Source organism: Aplysia californica, unplaced genomic scaffold, assembly GCF_000002075.1.
Source record: "Aplysia californica isolate F4 #8 unplaced genomic scaffold, AplCal3.0 scaffold00003, whole genome shotgun sequence".
In the NCBI taxonomy this organism is placed as follows: domain Eukaryota; kingdom Metazoa; phylum Mollusca; class Gastropoda; order Aplysiida; family Aplysiidae; genus Aplysia; species Aplysia californica.
In genome coordinates, this window is record NW_004797273.1 from 3,691,597 (window position 1) to 3,699,636 (window position 8,040).

The window sequence follows — 8,040 nt, forward strand, 5'->3', positions numbered from 1 at the left end:
TATATATATACATTCGGTTGTCCGTTGTATCACACTGGAAAATGAGTCAGATAGCCGAGGTTTGAATCTTCAATAGACTATTTCTGAACTTAATTTGCTTGATGAGTTTTCAACCCTCTCCAACAGCTTGACTTGGTCTATTTGGAGAAGGATGGTAATTTCGGAGTACTCATCTATAAAACAGCTTTACAAAGTTGATATGACCTTTGCTTTTTTGGGAGGTTTTGGGGGTTATTTTGTTTGTTTCTTATAGAAAACACTGAATTAGGTCTATTTTAAATGATAATGAATAATAGTGGTTAGAAGTGAAAAATAAACAAACAAAGTAAAAAAAGACAACAGCAACAAACAAACAAACAAACAAACAAACAAACAAACAAACAAACAAAAAATACAACCAGTTCGAGGTTCAAACTCGAGCTGCCTACTCTGTTATCAAGGACCGGGCTAGTGTTGTTTGCAGCGTCCTAATGTTCGAGCGTGAAAATAACAAGGTACAGGTCAAAGATTACATTTACTCTCAGTGACAGTGTAATCGTATGTACTTTACACGTAGGCCAAAAGTGCAGAATATAACTTTTTTTTTTCGTGGCACAACATTGGAAGGGCGGGACGTATAGACCTCAGGCTTACATAATTACATATATGTCGTTTTTAATCAGGCATAGCAATCGAATAAAATATACGGGTTTGGAGAAACTGCTTTAAGAAAGATTTGGCAGGAATTTGGTTGTGTGGGGTGGGGGAGGGGGGGGGGTCTTCAATGCCAAAATGCTACACCACAGAAAACTTGCTGCTAGGTCAAATGGCACGAGAAATCAAGCGATCTTTATAAATGTGTGTAATCCACAAATAAAGATATATCCAAAATCAGAAAATAGTCTACGAGAAGTTTCCAGCCAGTTGTCCAACATTTAGATTCTCCTAAAGCTGCCAGACAGTTCTAATTTGGCTGATAGAAGTTCGCTCTCTCTGTATCTTGTTCGAGTTCCTTCAAGCGTAGTTTCACGGATTTCCTTGATCCCAGATTTCCCAATAATTCTAAATAGTGCTGTAACTTGTGACAGATAAAGGAACTCAGACGTAACCCCCTGCCTCTCGAAACAAACCATCAACAGCAGAATACAACAACACAGCAATAACAACTTTTTATAAAGAATAAAGACATTTAAACCTTAAACAAATAAATAAACTATAAAGTGAAGAAACAAAAATATTGGTTTGCGCACCAGAGAAAAAGGAGACTGTTGCGGTATCTATTTTGGGGTCGGATGTGAGATAGTATAAAATGTCAAATTAATGGCTCAGAATTTAGTAACAGTGATTACAATATTAATGAAAACGAAAAATGATAATTATTATGATAATGATTGATAATAAAAATAATAGGAAGAAGAAGAAGAATGATAATAATAATGTGAATAATAATAATGTGAATAATAATAATGTGAATAATAATAATAAAAAAATAATAATAATTATAATGATAATAATAATAATAATGATGTTAATAATAATAATAATAATAATAATAATAATAATAATAATAATAATAATAATAATAATAATAATAATAATAATAATAATTTAAAAATATGATAATAATAATAATGATGATGATGATAATAATAATAACGATAATGAAGATAATAATAATAATAATAATAATAATAATAATAATAATAATAATAATAATAATAATAATAATAATAATAATAATAATAATAATAATAATAATAATAGCATAATATAATAATACAATAATAATTTTTAAAAAATAATAATGGGTCGGGGTGGGGGGGGGGGGGGGGGGATAGAAATTGTTGGTTTTATGTCTCACTATTTCAACGAAGGCAGCATTCAATATTCCATAGAGCGTGACGGAGCCGGAAATTCACGATTTTGAGAAGGGGAAAAAATACATAATGTATTAAAGGTTGATCGCAATGTATCGTTAAGATATTCTTCTTAAAATTGAGCCTTTGCTTTCCATTTCCAGGTTTTTTGTTTTTTGTTTATGTGAGCATCCACTCTTGAGGTTTTGTACACACTGCAGAGAAAAATAAACACAAATCAAGTGTGTGTGTGGAGGGGGTAGGGGGGGGGGGGTCGCTGGAGTGTGCCCTTGTTGAACACACCATATTTCTTGCTGAAAGAAAAAATGAAATGAAATGAAAGAGGGGGCTGTGCAGTGGCGAAAATGATGCGTAGGTTGTCTACGTTTCTACGTTTGATACTGTGTAGTATTCATGCATTTGTGTAATGTATAAATGCATAATTTGTCTTTTCATGTACGCCATTGCAATACTAAAAACATTCCCTAAGATACGAAAAGAAAACAAATGGTACCTGAGTCGAGAGGAATTTTTCTTTTTCTTTTTTTCCTTCTAAAGTTATGTTATTTTAACATTTTCATACACATTGTACTTCTTTATTTAGTAGATATATTCATAAGAAGTAACAGACATATTGTCGTCAATTGGCCCCAGCTGTAGTGGCTGTCGAATGCAATACATTATGATCTGAGCTCTGAGTTGTCGAGCTAAAGGCACGCTCGCAGAGTGTTGTATAATAATATTGATATTCGAAATGAAAACACAAATCAATTGCCGTTGTTTTATACCAGCAGCTACATATCTATTTTAAACTGCGAATCAAATACTCCCCCCCCCCTTCCGCCCCTCTCCCCTTTTCCATCCCCCAATAGCAATGAACAAGAGACACCACCACCACCACCCCTCAAAACAAAAGGTAAAGGAAAAGAAGAAAAAGGAGAAGAACAAGAAATGAAAACCCCAGGAAACAAGCTAACAACAAAAAGCAGAAGCGCAGTGACGACAGAAAGTCATGTTTTACAAGGGGTTATATTTTGCCATATTTGTTAAGACCTTTTATAACTCGTTTGAATACATGGGAATAAAACTTCATCTGAAATCAGCATAACAACAGCGGCTACGGAACTGTGTTGTCGTATCTTCCGCCATAGCGCCACCCTAGAATTACAGCGTTCTATCTTCCCTGTAGTTTTGAGTTATTTGACGGCATAAATGTTGAGTTTCACAACATTTCGAGCTTTTTCGAATGCAATTCTTTGAATATCTTGATAACAACTCCGAACAACCTAAGGATTTTGATTAAGCAGATAGAACATTTGGTTTCTGACCCCATGGTCTTAGCAACTCAGGACGTAATGTCATATAGAACCTTACAATTTTAAAGTAGCGATAGATAGTAACAAGACTTCATGGTTGATGGCGTCGGGGTAACTTGGAAATTATTGAAATAATACAGGTGCAATGTACCATTTATGCATAGTGATATTTTTTCTCTCTATAATTATATATCATGATAATGCGTGCACAGTATATTATGTTATATACACATATGTGTGTGTGTATGCGCACAATAATAAGGAGACTCTCGTGGCCTAGAGGTTAAGGTGTTTGCCTCTCATTCAAAGGTCCCGGGTTCGAATCCGGTGAGCGATGGAACATCTTCTTCTCTAAAATTGTCTCCTTTCACCTCCTTTCCTGCTCTCTAGCAATGTTCTGTCGTCCGCCTTCGTCTCCACTTTCTACCCCCAGCCCCTCACCCCCTTCGCCCCCTCCTCTGGGCTTCTGACTCATTCTGAAGACTTTCTATGGCTACTCCTTGGCCCCTTACTGCTGTCTTTAAGCCACACCCCCGATCTTCTGGTAGGAAAGATCTACACTTAGCCCTCTCGGACAAGGGTGAAAAATCTCGGAGGTCCCGTGTGCAAGTTGCGCACGTTAAAGATCCCTTGATGATCTAAAATCGATAAGAGTAGGCTTCGGCCGCCTCTCGGGCAAAATTCAAAATTTCCAACCAACTGAAAATGTTTAGTGTGTCCCGCGCGCTCACAATATGACCTTATGCAGTTGCGAGGGCCGTAAAACACTTACCAAAAGAAAAGAAAAGACACAATAATAAGGGTATACTTATTAGACACAATAGGTATAATTATACGGCGTAGTATCTTACTTTGATGATATATTGACTAAAAAGACAATGGCATTGCAATGTTAATGCGAGCCTAATGGGGTTGACAACTGTAGTCCTCGAGTTTGCTGTAAGAAGTCTACTCCCCCACCCTCTCTCTCTCTCTCTCTCTCTCTCTCTCTCTCTCTCTCTCTCTCTCTCTCCCTTGTCCAACACACACGTAGACAAACACACATGCTTGCACACGCTTACAAAGATCACCCATCCCCTCCCCACCTCCGTATAAAGATTGAGAATAAGTTATTTAAAAAAAACCTTTGTTCCATCCTTTCTTTTTCTTCAGGTTTTAATTTTAATATACGAAAGAAAACAAGCATGTTGTACCGTTAGAATTCCTGGGGACTCATGCTAATATCTTCTCTTCATTGTCCCCTCAAAACGCCTCACTCTTTTAGCTGTCTTCTTTTTGTTAAACTCTGTTATGTACCCTTTTTAAAGTCTGCTCCCCCCCCCCCCCCCACCCAACCCCCTGGTTATTTTTTTAACGAAAACACTTCTTGTGTGTTTAGATTTACAAAAAAGGGGGGGGGGGAGGGGAGGGGTAAAAAGAGGATCTGGTTTCGAATTAGATTTACGCTGTCACACTTCTGCTGTCAACAAATCTCATGGAAATAGCCACCACAAATAAAAACCTTCACAGCTTTTGCTTTGCCATAGAAACACAACACGGAGCGGACTCGGAAGGCGAGCCGAAAAAACTCAGCCGAAATTAGTTTAAACACCAGTAGAAAAAAAAATCTCGCTCTCTGGATGTTTGCAACGACCCTTTTGTCATATAGGAATATTTTCTTTTTAGCTGCTCAGAGAAGAAAATCGAAGCCAGCGAGATTTATTCGGGGCCTGCCAAATGTGGGAGCATCGGAACAAAGGGAACAAGAGCTGTCTTCAGCCCAAAAAGTGACACTTTTATTCCGTGTCTATGTGCTATTGAGTGCAGTTTAAAACTTGATAACAGAGATTGAAAGAGGGCTTGAGGCGTCGGGCGAGATGGGAAGGCGAAGAAAGGGTGGGACAGGAACAAAACAAGAACGGAGGGGGAAAAGAAGTGAGGGAATTTCACGAGTTACACGCATTCCTCCACCTCTTTTGTGGTGCGGCTCAAGACAGAATTCATTTTCCAACGACGGTGAACGTCCTGACAGTATAGTAACAACCGGGACAATCCGAGAATACTCCAATTTGCGAGAACGATATGCCGCTTTTGAAACCAGTTCTTAAAGGCTCGAGGGCCAAATCATCCTCGGAGAGGCGGGGGTTGTGGCAGTAAGCTGGTGTGTGATTTACAGGGGCGTCTTTTTGGAGGGTCTGACTTATACTCTCATTGTTTTGTGTAAGCGGTTTGCTGAAGAGGTATCACTGGCTCCTCTGCTGCTGCTGATGCTGTTGTTGCTTCAGTCGTTGCTGCTTCTGCTGCTTAAGCTGCTTTTGCTGCTGATAGGTGCTGCTTTTTTGTTCAGCTGTGCAGGTGATTGATTGGCGATCTGGTGTTATTAGATCTTCTTACTTCTTTTCGATATACAGTTGTACATCAATATCCTAAGTCTATGCAAAAAAGACGTCAGTTTTCGTGGCATATCAGGCCTTTTGCCTTGTGTAATGAAGACCGAAACTAAATGAGGAAGTCAAGGATAAAAATGGGACCTTGTCAGGCTCAATTGCGAAAGACCTAATACGGGGTGCCCACTACGGACGGGATCGGCCGATCGAGGGCGATCGCCCGACTCGATCGCCTGAAACTGAAAAACAAACACGTTTGTTTTTGAGGCGATCGAGTCGGGCGATCGGGCTGATCGGCCGATCCCATCCATAGTGGGCACCCCGTATAACGCTTTGACTTTAATCTTAGTTCTTTGATCTTTGACTACCACGGCGGAGCTTACAAACTAGATACTACTAGTACTAGAATCAATACCTTATATCACAAACATGTAAAGCTAACTCCAACGTTTATTAGTCTTAAGGCCCGCAACCGATTGACAGTAAATAAAAAATTCTGAAAACACAGAAACGATAACCCAAACTCTTAGCCAAACCTAAATCTAACACCAAATATAGCCAGCAAAGCATAGAACTTTCAGAAAACAATCTTGGCTTCCCGGGAAGCACACAGTCCAAGCAGCCAATTATGCGCTAAAACACTTTTAAAAAACTAACAAAATCTGTCGCTGCCTATAGCCGGGTACCCATTCCCACCTGGGTAAAGTGAGGAAGATTCGTGTAAAGTGCCTTTCCCAAGGGCACAACATCGGACCGCTGACGAGATTTGAACCCATGACATTATGGTTGAGAGTTCGAGAGCCCAACTTCTAAACCACTGACGCCATCATACCTCAAACCTAACCCTGTAACCCAAAAATAAAACGATTTTGGGTCTGCCAGATACCCATTGAGTAGGCCAGGGTCAGACCATCAGAAAATGTTGGTATTGATACATTTAAAACTAAAGAAAATAAAAATAAAAATAAAATTTTATTGATCCCAGAGGGCCAATTTGGTTTACAGTGACAAACACACTTACAGAAATACATAATTATAAATACAAACATACATAACATATATATACACATATACATACATAAATACGCAATTATACTAATATAAAACACTTTCACAACCATGCTAGTCGCTACTGAGCAGCGCCCTGTTTGTTGAGCTAGGATTGTCTTGTCTTGCACGAGAACACACCCTGTTGACCACCCATCTGACCCCCGTATCACCGACACTTGCCTGACTTTACTCTTGAACCTAAACTCACCACTCACTTCGCCATGATCATTAGCCCCTCCTCGTCGACAACACGATGACATGGCGATAGCTCCTCCAGGGTGCTCCACTTCGTCCTTCTGAATGAAATCTGTATCTCTCCCACCCTGAAAGTTATCCCTGACATACAGAGTCAAATACTCCTAAATAATCTAAATGGCGCTGATGGCGACTTAACACATGCCAAATTTCGAGGCAAAACTTGATCATCATCAAGCTGACTCACCCTGAATCGCAACCCGACAAGAAATTGTTCACATGCCTTTGAACTTGACTTTCAAGAGTCACACACTAGGAGCATTCGTTAGGACAAATACCATTCCGTCCATTAAAGAAAAAAAAGTTTTTAGTTTGGGACTTCAGCCAAATGACGACACCTGACCGTCCTCACTCTAACTGGTCCAGATTTTTAACTCAGCAGGTATTGCCAGTTCGCTGTCTTTTAGCATGTTGAGACTTCAGAGCCACAACGTTCTGCCTCCAAGACAAACCTTATAGAGCTCTATTCCTCCGGTGCCCCTAAAAGAACAGAAGATACAATAAATTGTCCCCTGTCCCAGTTCCAAATCCCCTGCCGATGAGGTGCTACCCGAACGCTGAACAAATTTAGTGTACTGGTGACACTTTTACTCCGTGCTTTTGAAAATACTAGTAAATATATCTATAAAATCACTGTTATTCATATTCGCTTATTTAAAAAAGGTGAGATGGTATAGGTTTAACGCCCCTATCAACACTACTAGGTTATGTAAGAGTCGGGAACTCCGAGTTTAACGTCCATCTTCGAAAGGACCGGTTTTCTTATTGTTTCATCGTAGTGTTGAAATTTCACTGAGCTTACTTACTACAATCTCATAGAAAGTGAATGTCAGATATGAATAAGATTATTAACACGGCATCCAATAGTTGGACACGGGACCAAAAAAAAAAAAGAAAGAAAGAAAAGAAAAGAAAAAGCAACCAAAAAAAAAGACTCGTACTTTGTCTTCCACCTATCGCTTCATGGAGCCAATCTGTCTACCGCATGTGCGACCTGGATGAAAGTGGACTCCTAAAACCCAACCACCCAGTTTTATGATCTTTTGTTTCTAGTAATACGGGTTGCCCACTACGGATAGATCGGGCCGATCGCCCAACTTGATCGCCGGAAACTGAAAACAAACATGTTTGTTTTTAGGCGACCGAGTCGGGCGATCGGCCTGATCGGCCAATCCCATATCCATAGTGGGCACCCGTATAAGGCTTAAAACTCGTAAA